Raw genomic sequence first — 18,413 nt, 5'->3', positions numbered from 1 at the left:
TAAATCAAATTCCATTCACTTGAAGACAGAACACCCTTAACATCATCATCAGGAGGCTTTTGAGATTTGTAAACACATTATCACATCCTGCTTTTCTTTCTCACAAGCAAAAAGAAAAAGAAAAAAAAAAAACTTTCATTTTCTGACCAAAACCAGTACTTTTTAAGACATCTTTATTTTTTCCTCCATTACTATCATCAACAACAGCATTGTCTTCTTTTCTGAGAAATTCTACTGAAAAACTTAAATACCTGTATGCTACATGGTGTGTAATTGTAAAGGTGCAGAAAGTCCCAAGCCCCCCTGGAATGTGAATGCTAGGCTGGGTCTTCTCATTGGTTAAGTGACTCATCCCTGCCCGCCAAACTTAGAGCCTTTAAAAATTCAAATTCTTAGTTCCTACAAACTTTTCAATACACAATTTGGCAATACCCATAAAAAATATTTTGAATGCACATAGTTTTTTTGTATTTATTTAAAGTGACTTGATGGGATGAGCACTGGATGTTTTACTATATATTGGCAAATTGAATTTAAATTAAAAAATAATAAATTAAAAAAATATAAAGTGACACAATGCTTGCGTTTGAAAAGATTATACATGAAACTCTTAATTTTGGTAAAATTAAAATCCACTAGGATTGAAAGATGGAATGATTCAAGGAACTTTTTTTTCAAGAACTTATGTAACATTTATAATTATAAAAGTCCTGTTTCAGGAAATTACAAATGTTTGTAAGTCACGGACTATCAGGTTGCTCATAAATAGAAAAAACTAAATGTCTATTGTACCTATTAACCACCTCTGAACCATCATACCAAAGAACTAAGAACTTATGCCCACCCTCTAGGAGTCTACAATTTTGTTGGGGAGATAAGACTTGCAGATAAATCTATTTAGGAAAAAAAACTGACAGCCTACTCTAAAGTTCCCGGTTGACTAATCAAATGCATGTGGCCCAATACAAAAAGTGATAGTTCCTTGGGAAGCAGTGGGTGACATAGTAATACAGGATTTATAGGTCTAAAGAAGAGAAAAGAGGGGCTCGTGGGTGGTTCAGTTGGTTAAGCATCCAACTCTTGATCTCAGCTCAGGTCTTGATCTTGGGCTCATGTTGGGCTCCACGTGGGGCATGGAGCCTACTTAAAAGAAGAAGAAGGAGAAGGAGGAGAAGACGAAGGAAAAGTATTCTTGAGGAAGTGTCTCAAAAGAGTAGAGACGTAGAAGTGGGAGTAAGTAGGGTGTGAGTGAAGAATGGGATCAGGGATGAAGACAGAAAAAGGATCTTGGCAGACACAGAACACAGACACCTGACTGGCTCTGCTGATGCAAGGGCTCTTGCCCTAGAGTCCAGCATCTAGGAAAAGAACTTTCCCCATTTTAGCTCAATAGTAGGAGACAGAGCCGTACCTCTCATGGACCTTGGAATCATTTCCAAATGGGAAAGATGTGTAGATACTGTTAAAAACAACAGAAGTCACCTCTAATAAGATCTGTCCAAAAATAGAGTGCTTTTGGAGGTTGTATAGTAGGCTGAATGACCATCCCCCAAGAGACAGGGCCACGTCCTAATCACCAGAACATGTGAATTTGTTACTTTATTTAGAAAAAGGGTCTTTGAAGATGTCATTAATTTAGAAATCTTGAGATAAGGAGTCCATTTTGAATTATTTGGTTGATTCCTGACTATAATTACAAGTGTCCTTTTAAGAGACACAGAGAGGAAGTAATGATGTGAAAGCAGAGGCAGAGATTGGGGTGATATGGCCACAAGCCAAGGATGCCAGCAACCACCAGAAACTAGCAGAGGCAAGAAATGGCTTCTCCTCTAGAGTTTCTGTAGAGAGTGTAGTCCTGCTGAACACCTTCATGTCTCTGGCCTCCAAAACTATGAGATAATAAATTAGTAATTTTTAAATCACTAAGTGTGTGGCCATTTGTTATAGCAGCCTGAGGAAATTAGAACACAGGTGGTGAGCTTCCCATTGCTAGGAGCATTTAACTGGCAGGATGCTACTTCTGAAATCAGTGTTTTGGAGACAATCCTCACTCAGGGCAGGGGGCCGAACTCAGTGATATCTCATGCTGTTTGCAATCCTAGGGTTCTGCATTTGTGACTTTCACCTAGCTAGCTCACGGAAATCACAGCCTCATCCTGTTGCTTACTATATTGTTTCTATGCCATTAGGCTTAATGTCTAGAATATTAACATTTGGCTACTGATAGATGATTGGAGATTTTATTTTCCAAGTTGTTAATAGACACACTCAATCTATTACTTACACCCTCTCTTTCTTTTCCTTTTCTCTCTTTCTTTTCTTGACACAAAAGGTTGAATCAACTCACAGGAAAAAATTAGCTGCTCTGATTATGCAGCTGTCATTTTTCATGCTCCTTGGGACTATTTTCTGGAAAAATAAATGGAGTTGGGCTGCTACATTTGTTACCAAATCATTGGAAATTCCCTTATTGCACTTTGAATCATCCTGAGACACACTTATTTTTAGCCATTTTCCTGATGTTGTCATAAATCAGAGTTCATCTCTACATCCTTGTGACTCATGTCTCATCTGCATAAATAAATATTGAGAAGTGGAAGTAAAATTTTCTCTTTCTTTTTAAATAAGGGACGTAAGCAGATGACAAGACATTCTGAATCTCTGGAAGTTAAAGTCCATTGTACTAAATTTGATCTGATTTTATTCCTTCACTCTTTCTCCAAATATTAAAAGTCAGTGATTTTAGAATCCCTTGCAGGGTTTTCTGGGTATTTTTAACAGACTTAATTTTTTGGATCCCTGTTTCAGATAATATCTGACGATTTTTCATGGACGTACCCTACTTATAGCTGAGCATTTTACATATTTATATGTGTTATGGAACATTTGGTTGCAGATATAACCTTAGTGTTAGCAAACATGTGTAAGCCTTATAAATATTGGATTTTGTATATCAAATGAATTGTAATCACCAGTAGATACCAAAGCGGTGACATATGAAGATCTCCCGGCTTTATTGTAATCTTGTCTCCTCCTAGTCTTAATCCTATTTTTCTCCGTCGTCCTTTCATATTATCCTTCCCTCTCTGCCCTATTCAAGAAGCTCATAACGTAGGAGGAGAGGCTGAGGCTGAGTCAGATTTGGATTTATTTTATTTTATTTTATTTTATTTCATCATGATAAATAGAATCTTTAATCCCTATCCCCCATTTCTCCCAACCCCCTCCCACATCTACCCCCTGGTTACCATCAGTTAGTTCTCTATAGTTAAGAGTCTGTTTCTTGGTTTCTCTCTCTCTCTCTCTTTTTTTCCTTTGCTCATTTGTTTTGTTTCTTATATTCCACATATGAAAGTATATGGTATTTGTCTTTCTCTGACTGACTTATTTTCCTTAGCATAATATCCATGTGGCAAATGGTAAGATTTCATTTTTTAAATATGGCTGTATAGTATTCATATATGTATAAGTATATATGTGTGTATATATACATATATATGTGTGTAAAAATCTGTGTGTGTATAGTATATGTGTATATATATATATATATTCCACATCGTCTTTATCCACTCATTAATCAATGGGCACTTGGGCTGCTTCCATAGTTTGGCTATTATAAATAATGCTGCAATAAACATCGGAGCACATGCATCCTTCTGAATACTCATTCAGAAGTTTTCGTATTCTTTGGGTAAATACTCAGTAGTGCCATTACTGGATCATAAAGTAGTTCTATTTTTAACTTAAGGAATCTCCATACTGTCTTCCAGAGTGGCTGCACCAGCTTACAGTTCCTTTTTCTCCACATCCTCACCAACACTTTTTGTGTCTTGTGCTGTTGATTTTAGCCATTCTGACCGGTGTGAGGTAGCTTTATCACACAAATAGAAGGGAGTCATTGAAGGGTTTTGAGAACAGTCAAGATTTGCTCTCTGGAAAGCTCAGAATGATCTGAATGGATGGTTCAATTGAAGGGAAAAGAGTTGATCACAAGTCCTTCTTCTTCTCAGGCAGCACGTTTGGAAAATGGTATTCTGGAAGATTGATAGTGAAGGAGAAAATCAACAGGGTCACCAGGAAAAACAAAAACAAAAACAAAAAAAACAAAACAATGAGACTTGATTAAACCGGAGCAGTGGAGGAGGACTGCAGAAAAGGCCATCATGTGTCGCCTCAGAGTCTGCTCTGCTGCATAATCTCAGATGTGATCATTCCAAAGAATTCAGGAGCTGCCTATCCTGATGCTAAAATAATGAGGAAAAAGTCCAGTAATATACTTGCAAATCCACACAACTTGAAACTCCATTTGAATTGAATCCAAGTTGTTCAAAACAAACTCCCAAAAATCAAATGACAGCTTTGCCACCCTACTTCATGCGGTTTGTAAGCAGGATAAGCAAACTTTCAGCCATCTGTTGTTTTCCAAGATTATGAGAGCCAACTCTAGAACTTACCCCTCTATGCAGTCACTTACTGCTTTATTAATTTTTTAGCCCAAAGTAAAGACATTTTCTATGGTGTGTGTATACGGATTAGTGAATCTGGGGTGGGGTGGGGAGGAAGCGTCTAGTGTGAGGTTTCAATTCTGGAGCCCAAGTAATGGCATCAAACGCAGCTGCTGTCTTCCACTCTTCCTACTGACTCTACAGTTGTCCTTTATTTGCAGCACTTGACTAAGCTATTTCTAAATGCCTTTTATCCCAGACCCAATGTAGTCTGACCACTTAGTTTCCAAGTGTCTACATCCCTTCTGCCCTCTCCTTTTACAAGGGCATGCCCTCCCCAGCACCTTTCTCTGCACATATGTGTCGCTTGCTTCCTATGGAGAAAGAAAGGTGACACAGCCTGCAATCCTGGATGACACTTACCACTCCCACCACGGGGTAGGAGATGCAGGACAGTTCGCCTGGTAGAAGGATGTCATGATTGTCCTTAGACCTGCTTGGCCACAAGAGTTGCAGTAACGGTTCCTCTAGACTCTTCAGATCTGAAGAGATTGTTTTGTTTTGTTTTATGTGAGTTGCTCAGTTTATGGTTTCATTTGACCCAAATTACACCTTTGGGGGTCCCAAACGATCTTTTCAAAAATTACCAAACTTGGACATTTGTATGTTCCCCAGCCCCAAGTTCCTTTCACGACTGCTCCAGTCCCTCCCAGGAGGTCCAACGTGAAAAATGAGAGTGACCCCATGAGGATCTCTCCACGGTCACTCTGCTTCCCCAGGAGAGGCAGTTCTGATATGAATGATCATGACATTTCAGTTCAGGGGCCTCCGCCACCTGCCTTCACATGATTGCACTGCACCAGTTCTGTTTGGGGCCTTAGACTGTGTTCCCAGCACTTTGGATTTGGATACCAGGCCATCTAGCTTCTCCCCCAACTCCAACAGAGGCTCCATGGTGTTGTGCAGAATGATTTTGATCGCATCCAACTCAGTCTGCACTTTAGGCCTGGTGTCAGCTTCTCTGAGGTTCTGGTATCTCCTGAGGTGGCCATCTAGGGAGACACAGTGGATGGTACAGGGGATCTGATTGGCCACTCTATCTTGTCAACCTGCTTGGAGAATTCATCCAGTACCTTCTCCGGCAAGGCAAAGGCCACCCAGAATGGATATTCACTGTCCATTATGACCATTCCTGCAAGACTGTCATGTTGTACAAAGATGTGGCACAGATGTGCTTTGACAGAAGCTCTGTGGCCTTTCTCTGAGTGCTCCACAATCGGTTGACTTGTGAAGGTCATGGACTCCTAAACACTGGACCTCTGGAAGAAGCTGAAGGAGGACATGTCATCCACTGTCTTAAGCAGCACTGCTTTGGACTTGTCTTTGTACAGGACCCAAAGCCTACCAGCTTCATGGAGCCACACCTTTGGGCCACCAGCCCAGGCCAGGTGACAACTCACAGGAAAACCACCCTCCTGGAAAGCACTGCAGACTACTGACAGGTGGGACACCAGATTCCTCCTGATGAGGTCATTTTGGGAACAGATTAAGAATGTAATAGAAGCATTTTGCCAATAGCAGGAGACAGAGGTTCTCATGTTGCTTTTGTCATTAACTAGCTCTGTGATTCAAGAAAGGCACTGAAACTTGAACCATCTGAGCCTACGTTTTTTGGAAAATAAAAGCCACATTAAATTCACAGTAGTCACTTCAGAGGGATGGAAGGTATTATGACCACTTGGAAGTGTGTGTATTTAACACTCATGCCTGACACCAAGTTTATAAGAATATTAGAATTTAGGAGGGAGAAAATCCAGAAACCAGGGGTACACGTTTTTAAAATGTTCTGGAGACAGACACCTGGGTGGCTCCGTGGTTGAATGTCTGCCTTCGGCTCAGGCCATGATCCCGGGGTCCTGGGATCAAGTCCCGCATCAGGCTCCCCACAGGGAGCCTGCTTCTCCCTCTGCCTATGTCTCTGCCTCTCTCTATATCTTTCATGAATATATAAATAAGATCTTTCAAAAAAAATAAAAGGAAAACCATTTCTTTAAAATTGCCAGCCCATCTTTTGTCAACACTAGATAAGGTCTAGGAATACAAAGTCAAGTAATATATTGTCTCAACTCTGAGACAATATATTGTCTCAACTCTGAAGATGCATATATGTTAGTGGAAGCAGCAGCAAAGCAAATCATCATTTCAGTGTAGGATAGCTGTCTTCAAGTGGTAGAATTTGGAAGCACCAAGAAGACATTTCTTAATTAGATTAAAAGGTAAAAGAGGGCTTCTTTAAAGAAGTGATGCTCATAATTTTGAACCATGTTGTACAAGTTAGTTAGACATGAAAGGGGAAAAGAGAAGAGAAGGAAGAAAGTTTTAAAGGAAAGAGAAAGGATGATTCACTGTTTCCAGACCAGGGAAATTTGGAGAAAAGGAACAAATGAAACTAGGGATGGGAAGGGATGCTTCTGAAAGACACACAAAAGCCATGAGTCCTAGGCTAAGGAATCTGAACTTTATTCATCTGGGTCTGAAGAAGTGTCAAAGGATTTTTATATATGTGAATGACATGATTGGGCAAGTATTTTCTAAGTATTTTATAGCAATCATTCTGACAGCATTCTGAATAATAGTTTAAAAGACAGGCAAGGATATTAATTAGGTGGTTCATGCAATAATTCAGGCATACAGGGTGAAATCCTAACCTAAAGCGATGATGCTAAGATGGGAGAGGTAAGTGGCTAAAGTGTTAGAGTAGAATTCTAAAGACTCCATGACTCACTAACTGCAGGAGGTGAGGGAGAGGGAAAAGGTGAACATGTCACATGGGCTTTTGGCTTTATCATTTGGTTAGGTAATGATACTATTCATTGATTGAGATAGGAAATTTTTAAATAACCAATTTTCTGGAAAATTGTTTGAAAATGTTAGGTTTGAGGCATATATACATATATGTGTGTATGTATATACATATATGTGTGTATGTGTATACATATGTGTGCACATGTATGTTTGAGAGCACATACATGTATATGTGTGTGCATACTCATGTGTATATATACCTATATGGGTACATGTGTGTGTATACATATATACAGTTATGCAAATACATATATACATGCACGTGTATCAAAATAACATATATATATATATATATATATACACTGTTATGCAAATAACATATTCTGAGCAAAAAGTTGAGAGAATATATCCTAAGTTTAATAAGAGCTCAATTTGGTAGATTTAGGAATTGCATTTCCCTTTTCCTTCCTATGCCTTTTCTATTTTCTTTTTTTTTTTTTTAAGATTTTATTTATTCATTCATGAGAGACACAGAGAGGCAGAGACAGAGGGAGAAGCAGGCTCCTCGCAGGGAGCCTGATGTGGGACTCGATCCTGGGACTCCAGAATCACGCCCTGAGCCAAAGGCAGATGCTCAACCATTGAGCCACCCAGGCATCCCCTTTTCTATTTTCTAAGTTGTATGTAATGACTATGTATTACTTTTAATAATAAAATAAAAACTAATAAGAGAAAGGTCAATGTGACCAAGAGTACTGTAGAGCAGTAAACTCAAGGGAAGGAAGTGTCTATTGGTTTGGCTATATTGGAAGTTATATGGTGATTTTACTAGAAATCTCTTTCCATGGGCGGAGTTGTAAATGGGTTCAGAGGAAATAGAAAAAGCACAGAGGAAGGGTGCTTGGGTGACTCAGTTGGTAAAGTGGTCAGCTCTTGATTGGCTCAGGTCAAATCTAGGATCCTGGGATCTAGCCCCACATCAGGCTCCACACTCCTTCTCCCCCTGGCCCTTCTTCCATTTGTATATGTGTGCTCTCTCTCTCTAAAAACAAATAAATCTTTAAAAAAAATAAAGAAAGCAAAAAGCATAGAGCATGCTTTCCAAAAGTTTGACTGTAAAAGGAAGCAGAAATAAGGATGGAAACATGAGGGAGATAATAGTTCAAAGGAATATCTGAAGATGCAATTATCTCAGGGTGTTCACAGCTGACAGGAAAGAGCCAATGCAGATTCGAAAGTACAAGACAAGGAAGGGATGACTATAGGAGCAATAACTCTGAAGAGACAGTAAGATGCTGAATTCAAATATCAGGTGACGTAATAGCCTTAGACTCAAAAAGACTTTAGCTAAAATAAGAAGACATAAGGAAAGGATGGGTAGAAATAGAAATAAAGGGACAAAAATTAAACACAAGAATTAGCCTCAAACTCCCTTCCAAATCCTATTTAGAAAGTAGTAAAGCTAATTAATACATGGAAAGTATAAAAATCCAAAAGGAATGTAAACAGCAGTACAGCTCTAGAAATCAAAAAGGAGATATGTGAATGCTAACTGACTTAGCAGAACTGGTAAGGTAGAGAAAGTTAGAAAGTAACTCAGCGTACAAGTCCCCACCTGCGGAAGACTCAAGAATTGGTGGGATCCTCTTGCAGAATGCTGGCAGCTTAGGGCATTTCTCCAGGCAAGAGTCTGGAAGAGCTTTCCCTAGGAAATCTGGCCCACTTTACAAGAAAAAACTCAAAATACTGACACTGGGAATTGTACAAGAAAATATCCAGCTAAATCACCAGACAGTGAAGCCCACTCTCAATAAACCCAACGAGAAGCACAGAGATGCTTAAAGAACACTGAAAAACAAACTCAAAATGTAAAATATACCAAGAAGAATGGAAAACTCATTGGAATGATTGGAAGATAAAGGGAAGAAATCTAGAAAAACAGAGAAAATAAGAAAGAAAAGAAAAAAAATAAGAAAGAACTATTTAAGAGAGCCAATACCTATATAATAAGAGTTCCAGAAAGAGCAAATAAATAAAGCAAATGGAATGGAGAAAATCATCAAATGAATAAGACAAGAAAATTTGCCCAGAGTGGAAGGATATGAGTTTCCAGATTAGAAAGACCCAGCAAGTGCCAAGTTCAATGAATGAAAGAGAACCACACCAGTACGTTTCGTTGGTAAATTCAAAGAAGGAGGGGGAGATGAGGGAGGGAGAAGAGGGATATTTTTTTTTTTTTTCCACAGAGCAAAGGAAAAACAGGTCACATAAGAAGGATTAGGGATTTGAGCGGTTTGGGACTTCTCCACAGCAATGTTGGAAACTGAAAGACACGGAAAGTGGCTTCAAAATTCTGAGGAAAAATGATTTCCAGCCAAGAATTCAAAACCTGGCTAACCCATCAAGTAAATGTGAGAATAACAACATTTTCAGACATGCAGAATCTCAAAAAGAGGGGACTGCAGAGCAGGCATAGTAATCAACCAGGCCAGACTGGAACAGGACAGGGGCGCCATGAAGAGACTTTTGGAAGGAGAGGAAATTAACACCAAGGGTGGAAGGGATGGAGAGGAAATTTATGGTACCTGGAGGAAACCAAGTAGCTTATTATCAATCCTCAAAACACAAAGAGTTGTGTGTTTTAATTGCCTCCGCATCATCGCTTTGGTGAGGGACAAGTCCCCATCCTAGGGCTATGGGATGGCTGCACACCCCACACCCCACACTGGGCCTGTGAGATCCACAGCAGTTTTCTAATAACAAGTACACTCTGGGGGAGGAGGACCCCACCTCCAGGCAGGCCCACACAGAGGCTGCACTCAGGGATGGGGGGAGGCAGTCTTTGTAGTATCAAGAGAGCAAGGGGACCCCTGCTTCTCCACAAGACAGTGTGGTTGGCTTTTTTAATAATTCCAAGCCCTAGCAGGGCACCAAAATTCATTACTCAGGGATAAGCAGAAGCTGCACCTGGTCCCCTTGATAAGGAGGGTTGTTTGGTTAGGGGACCTCACCCACCAGAGCCCAGTGGAGAACAGGACCTTGTAGTGACACCATCTGAGGCCCTCGTGGTTTCACCAGATGTCAAGGCAGCGCCTAATATTGGGCTTTAATTGCAGGCCTTACCCCGCAGCATTCAGGAAGGAAAAGTCATTGTAAGATACCTGTGGCTTAGTCGTGATTAGTATTTACATTTTATAATACATAAATGAATACAACCTGGAGCAGAATGGGGACGGACAAGGTGGCGTAGGTGCTCAGGGGATCCAGGTGTTGTTCTCGGAACTAGCTAATTCCTCAGGCCTCGCTGTGGGAACTCTACAGAATGTGCCTAAAATGGAAAGATCAGTAAGTAGCAACATATGCGTGATATTTAGAAATATGGATCTCAGTGCCCAAAGAGTCTGCTAAAAGTGGTTGCTTCTGGAGAGAAGAGGAAATTAAGGATACGAAGGTCTGGGACTGCTGGGGGTTTGGGAGTTTGGTTTTGGGTTGTTTGGTTGGGTTTTTTCTTTTTTTCTTTTTTTTTTCTTTCATACCTATTTGTCTCTTTAAATTATGTGCATGAAGAGCTGTGAGAAACACATTTTTAAACCCAGTGTTTAAAAATTAATGAAGGTAAGCTTGTGGCGTATGGGGGAGAAAGCTGAAGGATTTGATGCTTCAAAGGTCAGCTCTGGAGGTGCTGGGTGGAGGTGCTCGGCAAGGGTTCAGTCTCACCCTGGGTGGCTCCCCCAGGCTCCCTAATCTGGGGAGTGGGGGGGACCATATCCACAGCAGGAAGCTCCACCCAAGGTCCAGGTCCGATGGGGTGACGAGCTCGGGGACCCCGAACAGGGCCTGCCAGGCGGGCAGCGCTCAGCCCCCCGGTTGCTCAGTGCTCTGGGGGGCCGAGTGGGAGCTGCTGCACAGAATGGAAGGCAGGTGCTTGGAGAGAGTGATGGGAATGATGGCCTGGAGAGCTCAGCTGGAAGTGGGACCTGGCAACTCAGACGTGAGCCGGTGGATGGAGCCTGGAGGTTTGCCTGTGGCCCAGGAGGATTACGGGGAGGAAGCGGTGGGGTGAGGCAGAGGGGAGGCCCCAGAGTGGGGACCCCGCGCTGGAGAGGGTGGATGGTGTGGGACATAATCCATGATGTGGAAATCAAGGTCTGGGGTTTCTTTAAGATTTTATTTATTTATTCACGAGGGACACAGAAAGGCAGAGACACAGGCAGAGGGAGAAGCAGGCTCCCTGCAGGGAGCCCAATGTAGGCCTGGATCCCAGGACCCCGGGGTCACAACCTGGGTCAAGGGCAGATGCTCAACCTCTGAGCCACCCAGATGCCCCATAAAGAAACTTTCTCTATTAAATCCTCACAACCTCCCACAGAAAGGAGGAAGCAAGATAACTGCCATCTGTTAAATACTTACCAGCTACTTGGATTGCATTAGGGCTGTTCCATATGAATTTCATTTATTTTTCGCAGCAGTCTTCATAATATCCCTGTTTTATGATTGTATAAAGGAGTAAACTGTAGCTCAGAGAAGTGGAATCACTGGCTCCAAAATCAATATCTCTTCCACAGCAGGGGGCTGACAATGAATTCAAAAACAGGCCAGTGGTACAGGAGCTAGCTGGGGGGGAACCAGGGAAAGACAGTTACTTCTCTGAGGCTCAGTCTCCTCCTCAGGCCTGGGCTGGGCAAGATACTCTTGGCCACACTTCCAGAACACATACCCTGTACATCTAAATAATGATGCCTACGAGCATCATTTTTCTCATTTGTGGAGTGGAAGTCACAAAATCTTCCTTGCCCACCTCAAGAGGGTTGTTAGGAAGATCAAGTAAGATAATGATTTATAAATCAAATGATTTATAAAATAAGACACACTGTACGATTGAGGGTTTAACATATTTGGAAATACAGGGGGCGAGGGGGAGAGGATCCAAGTCATGAGGAGGAAAAATTAGGAAACTGAGATTCAAACAATTTCTAGTGAACATCTACTTTGCCACTTACAGGCCAGAGACCTTAGGCAGAGTCACAAACATCTCTGTGTTTCTGGAAAATGGAGACTGAAAATTGCAGTGCCTTGCAGAACTGTTGTGAGAAGTCTCTGGTGCGATTCAAGTGCCAAAGATATATTTATTTTTTAAAGATTTATTTATTTATTTATTCATGAGAGACACAGGGAGAGAAAGAGAGAGAGGCAGAGACACAGGCAGAGGGAGAAGCAGGCCCCATGCAGGGAGCCCGACGTGGGACTCGATCCCAGGTCTCCAGGATCACGCCCTGGGCCAAAGGTGGCACTAAACCACTGAGCCACCTGGGCTGCCCGGTGCCAAAGATACTAACTGTTATCATCATTATCACTACTATTCGCCAAGTATGTTATTTTGCATAAAAATATATAATCATACTAAGGAATACGAATATATATGTATCCTATAATTCATAGCTATTCTTATATAAAAATGCCACTCCTGGAAAATATATAATATACATTCTTATCGAATATAATATATATGACTATATAAAAAATATATACATAAAGATAAATAGAAAGATAGGCTCCTAGAGGATTAGAAAAAGATTCAAAGGGGACGTATCAGGAGCCCGAAATGGGAATAAAGATTAGGCTTGGAGAAAAAGATATGAGAACCGGGGACACTTGATCTGCTGCAGACACCAGACTAATAAGTAGAAAGAACAGACCTGAATGTGTGATCTGTGGAGTTCCGTGGCGTCTGCTGTGCTGCCTGCAGGGTAGCAGTCCTACAGAAATATCAGTGCTCATCCATTCTGGAGCCTACCGTGTGCTAGTGATTGTGTTAGGTGCTGGAGAAGAGATCAGTAAGAGAGGTTCCTGCCCTTGGGCAGCCAATTATGAAAGAATCAGTAATCTAAACAAATGGCTCTGATATGACATACAAATTACAATTTTTTAAAGCAAGATCAAAAATAATTGTTACCATGCATCGAATGCTTACCCTGAGCCAGGCACTGTGCAAGTGCTTTACAGATACGATCTTATTAAATCTGCCCAGAAAAGCCAGGCTTCCAGCTCCAAGGTTGGCACTGTGGATACACTACGCTGCACTCACCGAAAGGACCCAGGAGGTGGTCCCAGAAATCAGTCCAGGAAGGCCAGGGGCGTGAACGAGGGGAGCGGTGGCAAGAATGAAGACGAGGATGTGGCTTCAGGTTATATTCAGGGAGTATAACCCACCTCCTTGTGGGCGAGGAGATCCTGGAAACAAAACTTCCAGAGAACTCTGGAGGGGCTTTGGCCAGTGACATGAGTCTGGAAGGCACAACAAGCATTTCTACGTTTTTAAAAGCTCAAACTGTTTTTAGAATCCGCAGTACCAGCTACTTCTAGTTTCCTAATTTCCATTGAGTCATCGTCTTAACTGAATGGAACTTACACATGATTAGGTGCAGAAAAGAAACTCAGCCACGTTTCCTTCTCGAGGTAGCCAATGAGAAGCTAGTAGAATGCATTGGATATAGCTGCTTGCTGGAAGGTTCCTTTGGTCCTTTCCCTTCTTTTCTAAACAGAACACGGGTCTGATGGCTGGAGCTTCAGCAGCCTTTTCTGTGGATCTGCGGTGACCCTAAGGATGAGCACTAATTGCTAAGGATGGGGGAGTTAAAAATAGAACAGGCTGGGACATTGAAGCCATCATGTCACCATCCCAGCAGCCCTGGGCTGCCGATATGTGTCTTTCCTGGAGAGAAAGTGAACCTCTTTCTTATTGAAGTGATTGTCAACTCAGGTTTCTATTACCAGCAACTCCCTCCCATTAACTGGTAGGCCTCCCCTCCCCGCAGAAACCAACTCCCATTCTCTCTACCACTCCAGGTCTCTAGTCATTCATTTTAGGGAGCTAGCTGGATTAGGGGCCATCATCCATGACAGAACGTGGAACCAGGAACCCAGATTCAAAAATAAAGAGCTTTCCCTGCTCCCTCTTGGCACCCCACCCCCACCCCCACCCAGGTCTCACTAAGTCCAGGAGCCCTCTCTCATTTGAAAATTGGGCTTAAGTTCCGCTCTCCATCACTTTTCACTCTTGTGTGACCATGTGGATGCCACCAGCTGACATCAGAAGGAGAGCGAGGGTGTGCAGAAGACAAAGCATTCTGTTTAGAGAAAGTTGCATTTAAGATGATGTAAGGACAGCGAGGTGAAGCATCTTAGTCTGTCCCGGCTGCTCTAATAAAGTAGCATAAACTGGGTGGATTAGAAACAGAAATTTATTTCTCACAGTTCCGGAGGCCAGGAAATCCACACACGAGATGTTGACAGATTCACTGTCTGGTGAGAGCCCGCTTCCTGGCCTGTAGATGGTGTCTCTTCACCGTGACCTCCCACAACAGAGAAGGGATCTCTCTAGGGCCTGTCCTCTAAAGGCACTCGTTCCATTCATGACGGTTTAGCCCCCCCAAGGCCCCACCTTCTCACATCATCACCCTGGGATTTAAGATCTCAACGTCTGAATTTTAAACAGACATAAACATTTAATTCATTGCATGAAGATCTCCAGAACAGAGCCGGATAGGAATCCGAAGCACAGGGAAAAAGCTCTTGGCTGGAGGTTAGGTGGGTGTTTGGAACCATGAACATAGATGCGGTCACTGGAGAAAGTGTTGACAGGTGAAGAGCAGTAGAAAGTGAAAGAACCGTAGGGAGGACACCTGAGTGGCTCAGTGGTTGAGCATCTGCCTCCACTCAGGATGTGATCCTGGGGTCCTGGGATCGAGTCCCCCATTGGGCTCCCTGCATGGAGCCTGCTTCTCCCTCTGCCTGTGTCTCTGCCTCTCTCTGTGTGTGTCTCTCAGAATAAATAAATAAATAAAATCTTTTTTAAAAGAATTTTTTAAAAAAGAAAGAACTGTAGGGGAGCCAAACTATAACATGTGGGCACAGGAGCCCCAAAAGGCGACAGGGGAAGCCCAATTCAGCAAATAAATGAGAACAAGGGAAGAAATGTGTTGTGAAGAGCCAGGGAGTCAAAAGAAGGCTCTCGTGAAGCTTTCTGTGGTTTTCCTGCATAAACTCTTATTGAGATGCAAGCTGTCCTCCACGAGGGCTAATGTCTGAAATCACACTAAGGTGGTTCTGACTAATAGGCTCTCCTCACGTCAAGGGAAGGGCAGTGAGGCTCAATGGAAGTGTAAAGACAGGGCAACCGGGTAGGGGAGACAGGAGGTGAGCATGTAGCGGTGAGATAAGAGACATTCTCCACTTCCAGCTTCCCACTGGAATCCTGCAAGCCAACAGAAACTTCATCCTCTCCCTCATTATCCATTGCACTAATGTTCTGAGGTCAGTGGGCCTTGTCCGCCCCCTTCCAGAAGCCTGTTACGCCAACCAGGAAGCCCTTAAGGGTTCGTTGGCCAGAGTCGTTAGCACGAGAAAGGTGGGAAAAGCAGGTGAGTGTCTGAGGCCATAGATGGCCATTGAAAAAGTCAGATCTATCTGGTCCTTAAATTGCTAACAGAGTGAATATTTAACTTGCATGGATATTCGTAAAAGATTATCCATCACTGTGGTACAGTTCTAAGGGACCCGTCCCATCACTTGGTTTAAGAACTCAGTTTCAGGGGCACCTGGGTGGTTCAGTTGGTTAAGCATCAGACTCTCGATTTCAGCTCGGGTCATGATCTCAGGGTCCTGGGATCGAGCCCCGTGTCAAGCTCCCTGCTAGACAGAGAGCCTGCTTCTCCCCCTCCCTCTGCTGCTCCCCCTGCTTGCTCTTTCTTTCTCTGTTTGTCAAATAAATAAAGTCTTAAAAAAATAAAAATAAAAAAACTGTTTCAATAAATAATTTGGGTTCTTTGAAAACACATCCTTTAGATTGGCTAAGAATATTTCCATGTCCTTTACTAAAACCACTTTAATTGTTTCAAAGGGAGCACACCAATGTGTAAAACAAGTGATTTTGCCTGTTTTTCTTATATAATATGCATTGTAAATGCTAAATCTGTCAGGTGCTTGCTATTTAATGCAGTACCAAGCTATTCTGTTGACGATTCTTTTGGTTGCCAAAATCCTTTCTTTTGAATCAGATGAAATATTTGTTTATTGCTCTCGAGTTTTATTTGTTTTGTCTATTTTTTTCATTTTCTATTTTTAAGGGAACTAAAGCTATTTCGGGGAGAAGCTCAACAGTGAATGACTTTAAGATAAGAAATCAGATAAACCATCTATCTGATAACTGCCACATTGGGCTTTATTAATCTATAGCACTAGGTGCAAGGAGGTCTCTGTAAATTCTGCTACCTTCAAGATGCATGGAATGTTTATTGAAGGCCTTGCAATCGTGTTCTAACAACCGTGTCTAGTTTTAAAGATTCATTTTCAAACACTAAGATCCTTGATCATCATAATTGCATTCCATATCTCTGAAGAACGCCAGATTCATAATAGAACAGAGGAAGTGTGTCTAGAGGCGCGCTCTGAGAAAACAATGGAAGAAAGCCCAGAAACAATGTCCTTTTCATGTTGCTTTCTAAGCCTAACTGCTCTGCGATCGGGAGCACAGCACACTTGCAAGAGGAATTGAAAAATGGACCCGGTACCTCGAAACTGAAAAGTCCATGAAGGAAGGTTGGCTTGTCAAATGGGATTTTCCTTTCCCATCTAGAGAACATTGATAATTTTTCCTTGTCCAGATGACACAAAGGCCCTCTGCTTTTTCTTCATCCGTATATTGTGCATTTAGAAGAAAATTACTTCACCCTTTAGAATTGCTCCCTTTATGTTGTAAATCACAGTGACTGAAGAGGAGTCCTGATCCCCTTTGCATGCCTGAGACTAGATTTTATCAGGAAATGTTTCATCACATTCTTTTCCTGTCATTAGAGTCAATTATCATGTATATTTATGCATTCCTTTGTATGAAAGTGCGGTTTGGGTCTGAAAAGAGCCTGTACAGAAGGGCATTTCTAATTAGACAGCCTATGTGTCTCCTGACTCATAAATGGCTAAATAAAATTATATAGACCTATACTGGACAAGCCCGTAAAAGCAAGTCTCTGCTGCTTAGCGATGCTTAGCTCATAGACCTGATGAGCCGGCAGCTGCATTCCTTTCCACCTCACACATCACCAGCCAAACCTCCAGCCAAGCTCAGATCCCGCAGATTATTATTGGTAATGATGTTTAAAGCAAAAATGGTTGGAGCAGAGCACCCTTGGCTTCTAATTTGGCAGTTAGAGCAATCTTGTTATGACTTGTAAACTTTGCAGTTAATGTGCAGGAGCTTTAACATGGGAATGATGTGGAGGGCTGAAGGCCGAGGTGCACATTTAATGCCTTGAATCCGGTCTGTGATCGGAAACGAGCATTCCTAAATGTCCAGCCCAAAGACAAAAATTGTCCCTCCTTTGAATCTGGGGGGTAAAGACGTCTGGCAGATTTCAAAGCCTGTTGCCCTATCTCTGGAAGGTGGTTTTATTCTTTTAGGTTAAATAAATAAATAAATAAATTATCTTCCCTTAAGAAGTATCCAGAACTGAAAGAGAGAGAGAGAGAGAGAGAGAGAGCGCCCAGTTACTAATATTGAAAGTAAAAATGCCCAACCTTTGCCCTGGCAGCTGGGATGTGGGCACACACTGGTCATCCACACAGTGGGGTCTCCACCAATCAAACAGACCCTCTCCCTTTCAAGCAGCAGCTGACCACATGCAAGAGCAGGACCCGTGCCGAAGGGGGTGAGGTGTGAGGGGCAGACAGTTGCTGCAGCCCTGCCTTGTTTCAAAGACAGCAGCTCTGCACGATGTCCCAGGATGTAGACCTCAGCAGCGCAAGACACAGTGTGTGTGCCTAGCAGCAGCAGTTGTGAAGTGTGCAGTGTTGGGAGGAAAAACTTGACCAATTTAGGTCTGAGTGGTGGGGAGGTGGGGGGCTGGGGGGTGCCTGTGAAGTAACTGATGATAGGTTAGCAGGAGAAAAATGTATTCCCCATGCATGTGGGGGAGTGCCCTGTGGAGAGTAGCCCAGGAACAGCTAGGTGGAAACGTGTTTATACAGGCGGGATGAAGGGGGAGGGGGCCTCAGGGCATCAATGATAAATTCCATAGATATTTTGGACTATCTAGAATAAAAAGTAGGGGTACCTGGGTGGCTCAGTGGTTGAGCATCTGCCTTTGGCTCAGGGCATGATCCTGGAGT

At 42.4% G+C, this 18,413-nt stretch overlaps 1 long non-coding RNA gene and 1 pseudogene across 1 annotated transcript; one reads left to right on the top strand and one right to left on the bottom strand.

Moving 5' to 3' along the window:
- Nucleotides 1-5,258: 5,258 nt before the first annotated feature.
- On the bottom strand, nucleotides 5,259-6,043 carry LOC140604493 (synaptobrevin homolog YKT6 pseudogene; annotated as a pseudogene).
- A 4,879-nt stretch (nucleotides 6,044-10,922) lies between these two features.
- Nucleotides 10,923-17,728, top strand: LOC140605484 (uncharacterized). Its single transcript, XR_012008130.1, has 2 exons — nucleotides 10,923-11,266; nucleotides 16,376-17,728. It is a non-coding gene; the product is annotated as an uncharacterized lncRNA (long non-coding RNA).
- The last annotated feature ends 685 nt before the right edge of the window (nucleotides 17,729-18,413 follow it).

Source organism: Canis lupus, chromosome 15 (assembly GCF_048164855.1).
Source record: "Canis lupus baileyi chromosome 15, mCanLup2.hap1, whole genome shotgun sequence".
In the NCBI taxonomy this organism is placed as follows: Eukaryota; Metazoa; Chordata; class Mammalia; order Carnivora; family Canidae; genus Canis; species Canis lupus.
Note: the sequence above shows the minus strand (reverse complement) of the source record. Positions and strands in the feature narration are given on the sequence as shown.